The sequence below is a fragment of the Natator depressus genome, chromosome 2 (assembly GCF_965152275.1).
Source record: "Natator depressus isolate rNatDep1 chromosome 2, rNatDep2.hap1, whole genome shotgun sequence".
Classification (NCBI taxonomy): domain Eukaryota; kingdom Metazoa; phylum Chordata; order Testudines; family Cheloniidae; genus Natator; species Natator depressus.
The window spans coordinates 241,160,187-241,178,376 of record NC_134235.1 but is presented as its reverse complement, the minus strand read 5'-3'; positions in this window follow the sequence as shown (position 1 = coordinate 241,178,376).

The window sequence follows — 18,190 nt, the reverse complement described above, 5'->3', positions numbered from 1 at the left end:
AAAATGTCAGATCAAACACCCTTGAGCTCTGGGGGAGTGTGGGCCCTCTGTGTAGATGATGCACACAATCCACCGGGCTATGGCTAGAACTGCCAGGATACCCTAGGTCAGAACAGTTCCAAGGCTATGCCCCTTCCCTTTCTGCCTCGCCCTTGTATGAGTTCAATTTTGCCCTGTGCAGCAAAACTCAGAGTTCCAGTTTTATTTCTTACACCTATTTTGGCAGCTCTCTTGTTCTTTGGAGATGCTTGTTCTGTTCATCTATGGTGAGATTCACTTCAGTGCAGCAGAAGGCCCTTTGAACCAACATGGACCTTTCACAGGGTTCTCTCCTTTTGGAACATGGAGATACTCACAGAAGTGATTGTCAGATTCTGATTTCTAAAACTGCACTTGTAAAAGCCAGGGTTAGGTGGGTAAACATTACATACTTTATGAGGAGAGCATATCTTTTAACAGACAATATTACATTTCTTAGCTGATCAGTGTCTCAATAAGGCTCTTCCTTCTGAATTAGGAGAAAAGAATGGCACCTCAAAAACTTGTTTGGGTTAGCTAAAGACTACACACTGTAACTAAAAGAAAGCTGCTGGAACAATACACAAACATATTTGATACCTTAGGCACAGATATCCTCAGCTGACTTTAAGAGTTCATTAAACCTTGCCCTGTAAACCTATGGCCCAATTTTGTCTCATGCTGTCTACTCTGCCAAGTTTTTACTCTATAATTCCCCAAACAGGATAAGTTCCTAAACATTCAGCCAGCAACAGCAGCAGCAGCAGCTGAGCATAATCAACAGTTTCCACTACTTAACTCATTGCCGTGCCCCTAGCATACTCCAAACCCTGATTTTTAAAACTGATCCATTATAATCAATGCAGCAGCATGATGGATGGCGAGTGTCCCTACAAGTGCCTTTTCATTGGACATTGCCTCTATGCCTTAGGGCATTCCAGAGGTTAAGCATTAACATACCCTCAGGGTAGTGGGTTGGTTTTAACAGGCTCATTGCTTGACTAGAGTTTCATCTTTATAGTTCAGCACTGTCTGTGCATGAAACCGTGCATTCTTATCTATACTTATCAGTGATAACTCTATATGCATAAACACCCACGTATGCACAGGCAAAGATGTGGTTTTACATAAACATACTGTAACTTTAGCGCCCTCATGGCCAAGGTGGAATCTGCTCTGCAGGCAGCTCAGGCCAAGAGAAGGCGCGCGCAGGAATGCAGCAGAGAAAGTCCCTTCCACCCCAGGGACACCTGTTCCAAACGCCCCCCGGAGTGAACACACACACACCAGCAGAGTACAATGAATATAGGAGAGGGAAATATTTATTCACAGAAGGATGAGAGGGGAAAAACAACAGGGGGAAATATAGGGGGAGGGGTAAAACAGGGTTACATTCAACAAAAGACCCCACAGGCCCAGTAGTACCACTGTCTGAAAGGGCAGGCACCTAGGAATGTGTCTGTGCTCAGAGTTCAGGAGTCCTGGGCAGAGTTCCAGTCCAGTGGTGAGTCTTGGGTGCTCCTGGTTGTCTTCGGTGCCAGTAAACTTTCCCCAACACACCTCTCCAGTGCCCTCTTCTGCCGCTCTCTGCAAACCCCCACAGAGCGATAACCTCCCCGCTTAACTAGCTAGAATCTCTCTCCTTATTCCCAATGCAGAGTCACGAGCCCCAGAACTCATGACCCCACACAGCACTGGGCAGTAGTGATACTGGGGCCAGGTCCGGTTTGTCCTTCTCGGGCGATTCCTTCCTGGCACAAGTGCTCCTCCTGGCTGCTGTCTTGGGGTGTCCCGGATTAGCCACTCTATCCTTCCCAGGCTTCAGGTAGGTAGGCCATGGATCCCCAGCAGGAGACGAGGGCCCCCATTGGTCAGGAGCATCCCCATCATCCATCCCACAGGACCCCATGGGGTGGAACAGGTTTCCAATGAGGCAGCTCACTCCCCGGTGGCACTCCAGAGATCTGTAGGTCTCTGGGTTTTCCCAAATGATCATACATCAGCATGCACCTGGGCTTCTCTTCCCTGGAGGAACTTCTAGGCTGGCTGTCAGGCTTCGACTGAGGTGACACCATGGAACATGGAGGCAAGATGATGGGTCCTTAAGGCACAAATTCGAGGGCATCTGGCTTTAAAGTGGATATTTGCAGTACAGGGTTCTCTGCTTGCTCTGTACCTTCCTCATCAGGCTCTTGGGGGGTCCCCACAGCTTCGGATAATGGGGCCTCTAGAATGCTCAGTGTGGGTCCTTCCCCTTCACCATCTCTTTGTGCAATGACAAGAGGATCCATTATGGTCGGGGCCTCCCAAACAGGATGTTTGCCAAACCCCACTTCATCCTCACTGTTCGAGGAGCTGGGCGTTTGCAGACACCGGGTATATCTCCATTATTGGGACCGTGTCCGACTCACGGGGCTGGGAGTCTCAGAATCTGTGGAAACATCCTCATGGGGAAACTATACTTGTCCCACAGGTAAAACATGATTCCGGTGGAGAGCTTTGGTGGGGCTGTGACTGCCTTCTGGACGTATGTTATATATTGGTAAATTCCCCACTTTCTCTTCTGTAATATATGGATGTGACTCCCACCGATCTGCAATTTTGTGTTTTCCCTGTAATCCGAGATTTCAAGCCAAAACTCGATGAACAATCTGATGCTCCTGTTGCCTCGCTCACCAATCATATTGGGGTTTATTCTTTTTATTCTGGTGACCAACTGCTTGCATCACTATCCAATATGCCCCCTTCAGCTGATCCCTTAGGTGAGTCACATACCCCAAATATGTTTCTGAGAGTGCCCCATCTGAAGAAACTCCAAAACAGAGATCGACCGCATGCTCCACCTCTCAGTCCTTTAGTCTGGGCAGCCGAGGGTCCTGTACTCTAGTAACATTTGAGTAGACTATGGTGTCGGGGCAAGGTTGCGGAAGATTGGCAAGGAGCTAAGTGGTGGACTGAGTACGTGACTGGATGTAAGTGGAGGATGCAGGCAGTTTCAATGAACTTTGTCTGATAGACCCTGCCAAAAGATATCTTAGCATAGCTCAGCCTATGTTTGCTTGTAAACAAGTTAGTTTGTATAACAAGCATAAATCATACATGTAAGAATATAACCAGCTGTTGACTCCAGGTAACCCCGAGATAAGCGCAGAGAATATAGTGCCGCAGAGGACTCCCCCCCGGTGGAGTCCTGCCTGGTCAGCTGTCCCAAATTGCCAGAGTTCCCTGCAGCCCCTCCGTGCGTCCTAGGGGCTCCCCGTGCAGATTGGAGCATAAGTTCCTTCCTTCCTTCCTTCAATAAAGTGTAGTTTACTATTCTTAGGCCTGAGCGTCCTCCTTTCGCTGGTATCTCCCCCCCCCCGCCCTCGCGGGTACATATGGGTATGGCTTCTGGTGGTGCCCCCAGACCGTCAATTGCTCGTTCTCCATTGGCTATGGATTTTTCCTTTACAATGGATATCTATTAGCATAAAGTTCTCAATTGAGGGTGTCAAGGTTCCTCCCCCACTCTGAACTCTAGGGTACAGATGTGGGGACCTGCATGAAAAACCTCCTAAGCTTATCTTTACCAGCTTAGGTCAAAACTTCCCCAAGGTACAAAATATTCCACCCTTTTGTCCTTGGATTGGCCTCTACCACCACCAAACAAATACTGGTTACTGGGGAAGAGCTGTTTGGACACGTCTTTCCCCCCCAAATACTTCCCAAAACCTTGCACCCCACTTCCTGGACAAGGTTTGGTAAAAAGCCTCACCAATTTGCCTAGGTGACTACAGACCCAGACCCTTGGATCTTAAGAACAATGAACAATCCTCCCAACACTTGCACCCCCCCTTTCCAGGGAAATGTTGGATAAAAAGCCTCACCAATTTGCATAGGTGACCACAGACCCAAACCCTTGGATCTGAGAACAATGAAAAAGCATTCAGTTTTCTTACAAAAAGACTTTTAATAGAAATAGAAGTAAATAGAAATAAAAAAAAATCCCCCCTGTAAAATCAGGATGGTAGATACCTTACAGGGTAATTAGATTCAAAACATAGAGAACCCCTCTAGGCAAAAACCTTAAGTTACAAAAAAGATACACAGACAGAAATAGTTATTCTATTCAGCACAATTCTTTTCTCAGCCATTTAAAGAAATCATAATCTAACACGTACCTAGCTAGATTACTTACTAAAAGTTCTAAGGCTTCATTCCTGGTCTATCCCCAGCAAAGACAGAATATAGACAGACCACATATACCCTTTGTTTCTCTCCCTCCTCCCAGCTTTAGAAAGTATCTTGTCTCCTCATTGGTCATTTTGGTCAGGTGCCAGTGAGGTTACCTTTAGCTTCTTAACCCTTTACAGGTGAGAGGAGATTTCCTCTGGCCAGGAGGGATTTTAAAGGGGTTTACCCTTCCCTTTATATTTATGACAGAGGGGTCCCCACATTCTGCATGGATGTCTGACAGAAGATGCACTTGTCTAAGGATAACTTGAGGCCAGTCTCTTCTAAATGATCCAGGACTTTGTACTTTTGCACTTCTAAAGTGCGCCCGAACACCATGATGTCATCCAGGTACACCAGACACTCTAGCAGGTGCATGTCCCCTATCACCCGCGCCATGAGTCGCTGAAACGTGGCCGGAGCCCCAGACACTCCCTGGGGCATGCGATTAAATTGGTAAAGCCCCAAGAGGAAGATGAATGCTGTTTTCTCCCGGTCCTCTGGTGCCATGAATACTTGATAGTATTCACTGCAGAGATCAAGGACAGAGAACCAGCAGCTGCTGTTCAGGCTATCCAAGGCATCATGCATCAGGGGTACTGTGTATTGGTCAGGGATCGTCCGCCGGTTCTGAGTGCAATAGTTGATGCACATGCGCACCTTTCCACTTATTTTTCGTTCTACAATGATTGGCGACGTGTAGGGGCTCCTGGATTCCTCAACAATACCTGCTTGAGCCAGTTCCTGTAGGTGCTGCCTGACATCTTTGATATCAGTGAGGGCTAATCGTCTTGACCTCTCTCAAAAAGGCCTGCATTCGGATATGGTTCTTCACACCGTGAGCACACCCAGCATCCCACTTGTGCATAGAGAAAACAGCCTTTCTCTTGACTAACTTCTTGCACAGGTGGTCCTTCCACTCTACAGGAATGGGGGGAAACTATCCCTCCCAAAAGGTGTAGCCTTGGTCTCCACTTGGGATGGTATGCGGCTTTACATAAAGTGGGCATTGGCAGCTTCTGCAGATAGTTGTTCCCTGCCGTCTCTCAGCACTTCTGGGTCAATCTCTGGAACAGGTTTGCATTTGTCCCTAGGATTAAAGGTGTATACTCTCTACCCTTTGGATCTGGGCAGACCAGCACCAATGTTTCTATTTCCTGGGTTACCCCTGAAATGTCCTTTGGAAATTGGACATTCAACAGGCTATATCCCCAATAAGGGCAGGAGTCACAGCCAGTTCCCCAGACTGTCAGGCCGGACAGGGGACACAAGGGTAAATGCTGCAGGTGTTCTTGGTAGTAAGATTCATAAAGTATGGTGATCTGTGATTTGTTGTCCAGCAATGCCTCACACAATCATCCTTCTACACCAGGGGTAGGCAATCTATGGCACGTGTGCCGATTTTCAGTGGCACGCACACTCCCCGGGTTCTGGCCACCGGTCCAGTGGACTCTGCATTTTAATTTAATTTTAAATGAAACTTCTTAAACATTTTAAAAACCTTATTTACTTTACATACAACAATAGTTTAGTTATATACTATAGACTTATAGAAAGACCTTCTAAAATGTTAAAATGTATTACTGGCATGCAGAACCTCAAATGAGAGTGAATAAATGAAGACTTGGCACACCACTTCTGAAAGGTTGCCGACCCCTGTTCTATACAAACGGTACTACATCCTGGGTCCCACCAGCCCAACTGGGTAACCCCTGTTTGTGGTTTTTGCTGGGGAGCCTTGGAACTTCAGGGTCTTGGGTTGCTCCTTCCCCAAGCCCCATTGGCATTTTCCTTAAGCTCCCTAATGGTTTGCTGCAATCTCCAAGATACCCTTGCATGGTCTGTCTTGTTTTGGCAGTCCAAGGCATAGTGCCCATCTCTCCCACAGTTGTAAAAGAAGCCTTCTCACAGGCTATCATCCTCCCTGTTACTCTCCCCTCTTAGGGATGGCACAGCATGTCCCTGAGCCCACATCAGGACCACTTTTCAGGTCCAATCTCTCAGCGCTGCTGCTACTGATGAGGCCTCTTCCATCTCTCCAAGCACTATGGTGGTGTGACCCCCTGCCTTCTTCGGCTGCACCACTGTGTCAACTTGCAACAGTCACTCCTCCTCTTCACCTGTCTCTCAAATGGGTCAGTTCTGGGCCCACTCCCTGAGCTGCAGTTGCCACAACATCAACCCATCTTGTTGGGTGCTCCAAAGGATCTGGTTCAACCTAGCAGAATCAATAGGTTTGGTGGGGATTCCTTCCTTCTGCACTACCTGCTGTTGCAAATCCTCTAGTCTCCTGATGAAATCTGACAACCTTTCATGGGGCTCCTGATAGGTATGGTGGAAACGATATTACAGGTCTTTACCACTATCAATAGCACTGTAAACGCTCTCAAAAGTGGCTAAATAGTCTTGCACCATTGCAGTTGGTTGGGAGTCTTTCGGGGCTCAGACAATTTGTCCCCTCAGACTCTCGAGCACACATTTCTGCTTCTCAGCATTGGAGCATTCCTACTCTTGGACAAGGGGTACTGCAAAATCCCTCTAGGTCTCATAATCATCCTCCGCTGAGGGTATGGGTGACACCGCCAAGAAAGAACACAACTGCTTGTAGGGTGGACTTTCATATGCTGGCTTCAATGCATCTTTGAGGGCATGTTGGCCCTCTCCACCAGGCTGGGTGCTGCAGGTGTTAGAGCCCCCCTAATGCCAAAATTAATTCCTCTCGTGTCTGCTTCTCATCCACCATCAGAGCTTGCAGTTTCTGTGCTAATGAATCCACCTCAAATGACATGGGCACACTAGTAGGGGACTGCTCTGGCCCCAGAATTGTCCAGGGGGTACCTCCTACTTACATCTCTTTGGTCACTTTTTATCAAGATCTGCTTTCTTGGAGTGAGTACATAGTGCTATCATGCCCTTCACTTCGTGGCTGTAAATACGGGTGTGGACATTCGCTCTCCCCAGTATTTCCACTCCATCTAGGCTCTCCTCAATTTCATTTTGTTCCCTCTCTTCCAGGTATCCTGCCACCAGCACAGCTTTGGTTATTGAGTTTCTTGCCCCTTGGCACCGGCCTTCTACTAATCCCCTCTTGATTTTTTTTTTTTTTTTTTACTGAGAAGAAAGTCACACAGGTGTTTCTTTGCTCTGTGAAGGAGCTCGCAGGGTATGTGATGTGTGTGTGTGTGTGTGTGTGTGTGTGTACTGCAAGTCCCCGTAGGGAACACCAAGTGTAACTTTAGCGCCCTCATGGCCAAGATGGAGTCTGCTCTGCAGGCAGCTCTGGCCAAGAGAAGGCGCATGCAAGAATGCAGCAGGGAAAGTCCCTTTCACCCCAGGGGCACCTGTTCCAAACCCCCTGGGGTGAACACACACACACCGGAAGAGTACAATGAACATAGAAAAGGGAAATATTTATTCACAGAAGGATGAGAGGGGAAAAACAACAGGGGGAAATATAGGAGGAGCAGTAAAACAGGGTTGCATTCAACACAAGGCCTCACAGGCCCAGTGGTACCACAGTCTGAAAGGGCAGGCACTCAGCAATGTGTCTGCACACAGAGTTCCAGAGTCCTGGGCAAAGTTCCAGCCCAATGGCGAGTCTTGGGCATAGGCGCTGACTCCGTGAGTGCTCCAGGGCTAGAGCACCCATGGAGAAAAATTAATGGGTGCTTAGCATCCTCTGCCAGCCAAGCTCTCCCCTCTGCCCCCCAGCGCCTCTCCCCTGCCAGCGGCCCCATTGAGCACTCCTTCCCCTCCCGCCCACCATGAACAGCTGTTTTGTGGCATGCAGGAGGCAGGGGGAGGAACGGGGATGCAGCGTTCTCAGTGGCAGAGCAGGGCCGGGGGCTTGGGGGAAGGGGTGGAGTGGGGGCACGACCTGGGCGGAGGGGTAGGTTGAACACTCCCGAGTAGAGGGGAAGTCGGCGCCTATGGTCTTGGATGCTCCTGGTCATCTTTGGCACCAGTAAACTTTCCCCAACAAACCCCTCCTGTGCCCTCTTCTGCTGCTCTCTGCAAACCACACAGAGCAACCACCTCCCTGCTTAACTAGCTACAGTCTCCCTCCTTATTCCCAGTGCAAAGTCACAAGCCCCAGTACTCATGGCCCCATGCAGCAGTGATACTCGGTTCAGCTCCAGTTTGTCCTTCTCGGGCTATTCCTCCCTGGCATAGTTCTCCTCCTGGCTCCTGTCCTGGGGTGTCCCCGAATGGCCGCTCTGTCCTTCCCAGGCTCCAGGCAGGTTCTTGGCTGCTTCACTCTGGGAGGGCCTGCTTGTTGCAGCCCCGTCTGGAGCTCCAGAAACACACCCTGTCCCTCTCCCCTCTCTCTTTGCTCCCTGTCCCCCCACCAGCACTTCCTCCTTTTGGAACAATCTGCCCTTCCCCCCAAGGAAAAAGATTTAATTGGCCATGCTGTCTGAACCCCAAGATACCCCCGCTATGTGTATGAATGAATGTGTGTGTGTGAGTGGGGCATATGCACCCCATATATATATTAAAATATACACAGGTATAAAAATGGTGGCATGGAAACCAGTAAAGTAACATTGATGTTCCTGGTACATAAGGGAGTACGGAATCAGGCTCTTATATATGTTATTTCCCTGTCCCCACCCTTTCGAACCTGCTGTTCGTTTTAGACTGTGAGCTCTTTGGAGACAGGGATTACATCTCTCTCTGTGTTTATGCAGCATTTACCACAGCTGAGCCCCAGTCTAGATGGCAGCCTCTGTACACTACCAGCAAAAAATATTCATTAGCAATGTCCTACCCCTTGCTAGCACGTAGTCTAGGTGTGCCTTTTACATGACAGAACACTATTTTAGGACTGTTTGAGAAAGTTTTAAGTACGTTAATTGGGACTATGTTTTGTATCCCATCCCTGGCAAGCCAGGGTCCAACTGTGCGAAGCTCCAAGGGCGAGAAAAATTAAAACTAGTAAGTGAGAAACAAATTATTGTAAATTGCCTTTCTGTACCTAAAAATGTCACAACTTTAATGTCTGATTGCTTGGGCCCTTGCTGGTCTCCATTGGGAGGCTGTGAATCTTCCTTGCCCACTGGGTTGAAGCTTCTGTTTCTGGCTCTGCTGGGTGCCAAGATGATGGATTTTAAGCTGTGACATGACATGTTTGTGTACAGAAAAGCTGTTACTGGAACAGGACTGAATCTTGCTCTTTCTGGGTCTCAAGCAAGGATAATATGTGGGGGGGAGAGCTGTCACAAGGTGGGTGGCCCTTTAAAGGGAGATGAGGGCCGGCCCCATCTGTGATAGAGCCACCCCTTTGAGGCTGCAGAGCCATCCCAGGCCATGAGGGGGTGCTCTGATGGGGTGGCCCGGTTACTTTTCTGCCTCAGGGCTCATGAAAAACCCCACGCAGTCCAAAGTATTCAAAAACAAGATTCCCCTTCTGGGACCCAATTTATATCGTCCTTATACTAGTCCCAATAGGTCCTCAATTGCCCTCATCTAGTTCCACCTGGGCTGGCAACGCAGTCTTTCAAAACAAATTTACAACAACGTTTTCTTACTAATCCTTCCTCCAGAGCTTGGAGGCCATGTCACGTCATGAGGCAGCAGGCAAACATCCTTCCTCTGCAAGAGTCTCCCTGGACATCTGCCATCACCACCTGTTTCTCCCCAGGTCTCTTCCTTATCTACCGCAGAGGCCTGCTAGGTCACATGACCCATCAGGCATATGACTTTCCTCATTTTCCCCAACCTCAGGTGGGGAGCTGTCGGTGCCACAGGTGTGGCTGAGCCCCATCTCCCTATAAAGGGCCAGCCATGGTATGATAAAGGCAAATTCCTCATTGAGGGGGAGGAGGAAATATTTCTCTGTCAGGCTGATTTTAAAGAAGGATTTCCAGCTGCCCAAGTTTTGCAATATGTTAGAATGAGTCAAGGGGCTGTGGTCATGTGGGTGTGATAAATTTCATTATTGCATACATGCCTCACATCTCTACAGATTGTGGCAGGTTCTCCATCACTGGCAATTTTAAAATCAAGATTGGATGTGTTTCTAACAGAGATGCTGTAATTCAAACAGGAATTAATTCGCAGAAGTCCTATGTTCTGTGTTATGATGGAAGTCAGACTAGATTATGACAATGGCCCCTTCTGGCTTTATAATCTATAAAAGCATGTACATTCTTAAATCCATTCCTGTTGACGAAAGTGCTTAAGCACACGATTAAGTCTCGTTGGCTTCAATGGGACGTAAGCACATGCTTACAGTTAAACATGTGCTCAAGGTTCTTGAATATGGATGCCTCCCTGAACTGGGAACAAAATGATCCCTTGATTCAACTATTAAGATGACTAGGACAAACACAGGTAATTATGGGTTTGATGCTGCTCCCATTCAAGTCAACGCCAAACTCCCACTGATTCAATGGTGCAAGATCAGTTCCTTTCTAAATATGCATACAACTTCATATGAATTACTAGATGTGTATGAAATGTCTGCCTGTTTCAGTATTATATATTTATCAGTATTTCACAATAGTTACACTTGTACTGGTGCATATTTTTGATATATTTTAAATAATTGGAATAATTACACATATAATTCTAGTAACTGGTTAATACAGATTAGATGTTTCTAAAAAGTAACAATGGTAAGACTCAGTAATTATGGGGAGTGGCAGTAAAACGTGAAGAAATGTATAGGCATAGTACGTTTATATTGATGATTTTTACTTTTGATTGATAGCAAGAACATGCGGTTATTGCAGATGAGTAATAATATTGAAATACGCAGTGTTCCAGGTAGTATTTTAACCTTTCTATTTTTTGGTGACAGATCAGATTAAGTTCAATGCAAAGTGCTGATATACATTATAAAAATATTAAAGATGACCTGTAAAGGTCTAGTGTGAATTTCCAGTATTTTTTTCAATATATTTTATTTATTTCAAACTGAATTGTTGCAAAACAGCTAAACTAATGGGACTTGCCAGTACAATTATCTGAAAACATTCTTTTTTCACCATTTAGGTCTCAACCATATAGCTCTGTCTCTGGTATGATGTCCCAGGGAGAGACAGGATAGGTATAATGGTAATCTGTAGAGCGGGGGTCCCGAAACTGTTGGGCGTGCCCCCCTACAGGGATGCGAAGGAACATTGCAGGGAGGAGGAGGGCTGTAGTGGGGCCTGGGCCAGTCCTCATGGGAGGGCGGTGAGGGACAGCCACACAGCTGCACTCTGCCCCCAGCTCTGCTCCAGCTGCGGCCCCGCACCTGGCTGCAGCCCTGACTGCAACCCGGCTGAGGCTCCGCTCCTGGCCCCAGCCCCCCCACCTTCCAGCCCCCTTGCAAATATTTTCTTTTACAATAGAACCTCAGAGTTGCGAACACCAGAGTTATGAACTGACTGGTCAACAGCACATGTCATATGGAACTGGAAGTATGCAATCAGGCAACGGCAGAGACCAAAAAAAAGGCAAATACACTATAATACTGTGTTAAACATAAACTACTAAAAATAAAGGGACAGTTTAAAAAAAAAGATTTGACAAGGTAAGGAAACTGTTTCTGTGCTTGTTTAATTTAAATTAACCTGGTTAATAGCAGGTTTTTTCTTCTGCATAGTAAAGTTTCAAAGCTGTATTAAGTCAATGTTCAGCTGTAAACTTTTGAAAGAACAACCATAACGTTTTGTTCAGAGTTACGAACATTTCAGAGTTGCGAACAACCTCCATTCCCAAGGTGTTCGTAACTCTGAGGTTCTACGGTAACTGCTTGGTCAATTCTACTTGGCAGCCAGCATGACCAGACAGCTGAAAATATACACATTGCAATAAGCGATTCACATTATTATTATTATTTAACATTTTATTGTGCTAGTACCTAGATGACTTCCTGGTGGCAACAAACGGTATTGTAGCCTGCTGTTAAAAAGCCTTGGTCCAGAGACTGAACACTACCCAACAGCTCCAGGTGACAAGCTGCCCTGGTTTCCAGCCAAGGAGGGCTGGGCATAGATCCATATGCGCCCTAGCAAATTCTGCTCCTAAGTAGTCCAGAGACTGGCTGCTGTTCCTTTTCTCTCCAGGAGCTGAACATCCATTCCTGCATCTTCAGCCCTTCTAGGCTCCATGGGCTTGAGGAGAGCAAGCAAATAGTGCAAGCTCTTATTGACACTTCATTAAAATAACCTAAGGGCTCAAGAATGCAGTGCTAGAACTTTGGTAAGATCTCCCTGCTGCAGGCATGACTGCTGTCACCTCCTCTACTCTATGCCAAAATATTGGACAAACGATATTCCAGTTTGCGGCTGTTCTCCTGGTTTTTCAGGGGTTTTGTGCTTTTTGGCTTTCTAGGCCTTTTGTTTGTTTCAGTCATCAATCTTTGAATGTTTTAAAATCCTTTTGTGAGCTCATTAGCTTTGCTTTGAGGCGCTGAATTGCTTAAGCAAGCAAAAAACAAAATAAGACTTAAACAGTTTTGGGGAATAGCATTTTACTGTGGCTCATTGGGGCTAGTTATATTCTGTGCTTCTACTTTCTCCTAAACTCATTTCCCCTTGTTGCAATCGTCTTTTCCACTATGAATCCTTCAGGTCACTTGTATGATGATGGCGGATTCCAAAAGACTATTGCCATTTTCTTGCATCTGCTGGCTTTTCTGCATTTGAGAGTTTTTGAGGATGGGGGAGAGGGAAATTAGAACCAAGCCCAGCTTTTGAGACTGCTCTGATGAAATCATGCTTCTCTCTCATCCCAAGGAATCTCTTTAGTCATCTTCTTATGGACTGTAACACTGCCATAGCTTTTAGCATCATTACTCGGCTTCAGAGTCTCAAAACCAGCTGGCTGGGGTACAGCTGTAATTTCACCACTTATCCCCTTGCTTGTCTGTCTGGAGTGATCTTGCGCTGTCATTACTGCTGGTTTTAATCAGGCTGGAAATCCAAGACATTTAATGGTGAGCTGTGTAAGCGTCTCTAGAGACTCTTTTCTTTTATTAAATACAGCTTTTCTGCACATATAGGGCTGCTGAAAGGAGCTGGCTGAAAGCCCTGGCGAGTCAAGTCCTCTCTTTGCATACAGTACAGGCAGTGACAGTGTGGGTTTCACCCTTGATCCAGAGGCGTTGCCTTTCCCATGCTTGCCTCTTCATCTTCTTCTACGCAGTGTCCTAGACCCAGGAAGCCCCTTCCTAGCCCCATCTGTCCTAATTAAGTCCCTCTGGAAACTCAGTACTTCAAGGAGGCTTTATAATCTATGGCCATGTGTGATGGTTCTCAGGTCTGTGAGTCACCTTGTTACCCACTGCCTCCAGCATGAGGGAGTCTTGCTTGTCCTTTCAGCCACCCAAGCACTCTCCTCCAGGCTATGCCAGCCCTGTCTTTGCCTTACAGATTAACAAGAGGTGCTCCCCAGTCCCCGAGTCCTCTTGAAGCATTCCCCTGTAACACCCAGCACCTGACACTCTCTACTCTCGGAAATCCCACATCCTCTGCCCCCAATGAAGCAGTGTGCCCCCATTTTACCTTGAACCACGACTTCTATATAACATGCAGAGCTTCTAATGAAGCAAAAGAAGATTTATTTAAGAAAGAATGGGGATTCCACTAGAGACAAGAGAGCACGATGGACGCAACCTACAATACAAAATCATAAAATGCCCAATCGGGCCTATACTTATTAATGTTATCTTTTCTAGCTAGTAAAGTAGGTTTCCCTCCCTAAGTTCAGTGCTGCAGAGTTGGCTGGCTTCACAGGAACTACTGTTACATGACATCTTGTTGCGTGGGGGTGTTTTTCTTCTCAGTGACTCTGTGTTACATCGAATCGGTCTTTTGTCTTTATTCATAGACTGGGCGCGATCCCCTGTCTGTTACAATGGTCTTTTATACCTCCAAGTGGTTTTGATTGTGTGTGTCTGTGATGATTTTCCTTTGACTGCCTTGTGAGGGGCAATGGTAGCCAGTTGAGCCTTGGACTACATCACCGGCTGACCAGGGAGGAGTGGCAACTCCCTCCTGCGTGAACAGGTTGTCACCAAGTAATATTAAGGCTTGTCTACACCTACAGCACTGCAGCGGCACAGCTGCACTGATGCAGCACGTCTGGTGAAGACGCTCTATACTGAGGGAAGAGAACTCTCCCATCAGCATAATAAGACCACCTCCATGAGCAGCATAAGCTATGTTGGTAGGTGAAGCTCTCTCCCCAACATAGCACTGTCTACACCGGCACTTATGTCAGTGTAACTTATGTCGCTCAGGGCGGTGGTTTATTCACACCGGTGAATGACATAAGTTACGTCGACATAAGCTGTAGTGTAGACAGAGCCTTACTCTCTTGTTTATGCCCTTACGGTCTTTAAATCTTAAGACCGTAAGGGCATAAACTTCAATATAATTACATTATTCCTTAAATATCACCCATACACGAATCACGTCATAATTATGAACATTGATAAGTTGTAAGTTTTCAATAGTGACCTTACATGTTACCCTTTATGGACAAATACCGCTAAGCAACGGATTTGAGGTAGTGAGTTTGTCAGATGAAAATTGTTTGTAAAGAACAGGGGACTGTTAGCTAAGGGGCCTAAGTGTCACTCCATGTATTAAACAAAGCCCTGCCCAAAAGAGAGAAACACTCTCACTCTCTACCCACCTGACCCAGCTTAACCCTCAAAACACATGTATCACCAAACAATTGTAGCTCCTTGCTTCCACTTCTCCCTCTTCCTGAGCTGTCGTTTCCCCCTTCATCGTCTTGTCTTAACTGAAACAGCATTGCCAACCACAAAAGTCCCAAAATCACAAATCAGCCCGCCAAAAAATCAGGAGATTGCCCCCCAAATCATGGGATATATGTGTATATACACACTTATTTTTTTTTTATTTACGCTCCCTCTGCCCCTCTCCACAAGGTATGTTTGTGAGGCAATTACAGTACTGCCAACTCTCCCAAATTTGTAGCATTAAGGTGATTTAGCTCTCAATGGAGGTCCCAGTTTAGGTCAAATTACAAAGATCTGAATAAAATGCTGCCCTCATGATGTGGAGCTTCCAGCTTCTTTCCAAACTCCAACATGCCAATTAATTAATTTTATGTCTCCCATCTCCTAGCTCCACATCTGCCCATCCCCCAGCCCAGGAATTAATTATTGCCCTCCATCAATTCTGCTCCCCCAGCTCCACATCTGCCCCTTCCCCTCAATGCTCTTCTGCTCCTCCTGCAGGCTCTTCATCTCACCCTCATTCCAGGACTTGTGCTGTAGGAATGGAGGAGTTAGGAGCAGACTGGACTCACTTTTCACATGCAGGGGGGTGGGGGAAGGGTAGCAGAGCCACCCTGACTTCTGGGTTCTTTCTGCTCCCTTAGGTGAAAAAGGTTTTAGCTAATCCCTTTCTCTCCCCTGTACCCAAAAATTCCTCTGGCTCCTGAGGGGAGGGGAAGAGTTCTGCCTGCCTCCTGCAGAAGCCCTGGTTGGCTGCTTTTCCTCATGAGGTGGGAAAGTGGAGAAGGGAGCCAATAAGAGGGGGATTTCCCATCCAGCCATCTAGATACACCATAGCTGCAGGAGTAAGCACTGGGAAGGGGGGGTATATTCTATCTTTTTCTATTCTATATAGGTTCTTATATCTGGCTCATTGCTGAAGTATCTGAGCACCTTCCAGTAGTGCCTTAAGCAACTTCACTAATATCTGTCACATTTGTTCTCTCATCCTCTCCCAGGAAAGGGGGTGTTTAGTGCTTGTGGGGGGGTATTTGGAAGGAAGACGCCTCCAAGTGGTCTCTTTCCCTGTTCTTTGTTTAAAAAGCTTGGTGGTGGCAGCATACAGTTCAAGGACAAGGCAAAGTTTGTACCTTGGGGAATTTTTTAACTTAAGCTGGTAAGAATAAGCTTAGGGGTCTTTAATGCAGGTCTCCACATCTGTACCCTAGAGTTCAGAGTGGGGAAGGAACCTTGACATGGTGGGAGAGGTGGGATCATTTTGAACCAGTGATTATTTTGAACCAGCAGCACAGCAGGATTTTAAAAGGTTTTGTAAAAGGTGATTGCAGCTGCAGATTTTGTGTCTCTGTTATCCTTTGTTATGGAGCTGTCACACCTAGCTCTGTTCTGGAAACTTCTACCAGGATCCGGTCAGAGGTGATGGAACCGGACCCCATGCCAACGTCTGCAACAACAGTAGTGGATCCAGTCACAGAGACCCAGACAGAGCCAGTCCCAGAACCAGAACCAGTGGAACAACCAGCACCAGAACCATTGCCAGCACTGAATCCAGTACTTGCAACCCCAACACCAGAGGGCCCCACCGAACCTGCACCGGCAGAAGCAGATAACCCTACACAAGAGGCTCAGCCGGAGCCTGAAACCCAACATAGTGCACCAGCGGAGAGCGGTTCACAGTCAACAGAACCAGCCCCATCACCTGCATTTCTTCCAGAGGGACCAAACCCAGGTCCACAATCCAATGAGGAACTGATGTCTCCAGCATCAAGGGAACAGTTCCAGACCAAACAGGAAGCAGATGAAAGCCTCCAGAGAGCTTGGATGGTGGCACAGGGCAACCCACCGCCTCTCGGCTCTTCTAATCAATCCAAGTTTGTTGTAGAAAGAGGACTTTTATACAAGGAAACTCTTTCTGGTGGACACCAAGAAGACTGGCATCCTCAGAGACAGTTGGTAGTTCCAACTAAGTACTGGGTAATGCTCTTAAGCTTAGCCCATGATCATCCTAGTGGTCATGCTGGAGTGAACAGGACCAAAGACTGTTTGGGGAGGTCATTCCACTGGGAGAGAATGGGCAAGAATGTTTCTACCTATGTCCGGTCTTGTGAGGTATGCCAAAGAGTGGGAAAACCCCAAGACCAGGTCAAAGCCCCTCTACAGCCACTCCCCATCATAGAGGTTCGATTTCAGCAAGTAGCTGTGGATGTTCTGGGTCCTTTTCTGAAAAAGACACCCAGAGGAAAGCAGTACATACTGACTTTCATGGATTTTCCCACCCGATGGTCAGAAGCAGTAGCTCTAAGCAACACCAGGGCTAAAAGTGTGTGCCAGGCACTAACAGACATTTTTGGCAGAGTAGGTTGGCCCTCCGACATCCTTACAGATGGAGGAACTAATTTCCTGGCAGGAACTATGGAAAGCCTTTGGGAAGCTCATGGGGTAAATCACTTGGTTGCCACCCCTTGCCACCATAAAACAAATGGCCTGGTGGAGAAGTTTAATGGAACTTTGGAGGCCAGGATAAGTAAATTCGTAAATGAGCACTCCATTGATTGGGACCTAGTGTTGCAGCAGTTGCTCTTTGCCTACAGAGCTGTACCACATCCCAGTTTAGGGTTTTCACCATTTGAACTTGTATATGGCCGCGAGGTTAAGGGGCCATTACAGTTGGTGAAGCAGCAATGGGAGGGGTTTACACCTTCTCCAGGAACTAACATTCTGGACTTTGTAACCAACCTACAAAACACCCTCCAAACCTCTTTAGCGCTTGCTAAAGAAAATCTAAAAGAGCAAAAAGCCTAGTATGATAAACATGCCAGAGAGCGTTCCTTCAAAGTAGGGGACCAGGTCATGTCTTAAAGGCGCTCCAGGCCCATAAAATGGAAGCATCGCGGGAAGGGCCATTCACGGTCCAAGAGCGCCTGGGAGCTGTTAATTATCTCATAGCATTCTCCACCTCCAACTGAAAGCCTAAGGTGTACCATATTAATTCTCTAAAGCCCTTTTATTCCAGAGAATTAAAGGTTTGTCAGTTTACAGCCCAGGGAGGAGATGACGCTAAGTGGCCTGAAGGTGTCTACAAAGGGAAAAGTGCTGGTGGTGTGGAAGAGGTGAACCTCTCCATGACCCTTGGGCGTATGCAGTGACAGCAGATCAAGGAGCTGTGCACTAGCTATGCGCCGACATTCTCAGCCACTCCAGGACTGACTGAATGGGCATACCATGCCATTGATACAGGTAATGCTCACCCAATTAGAG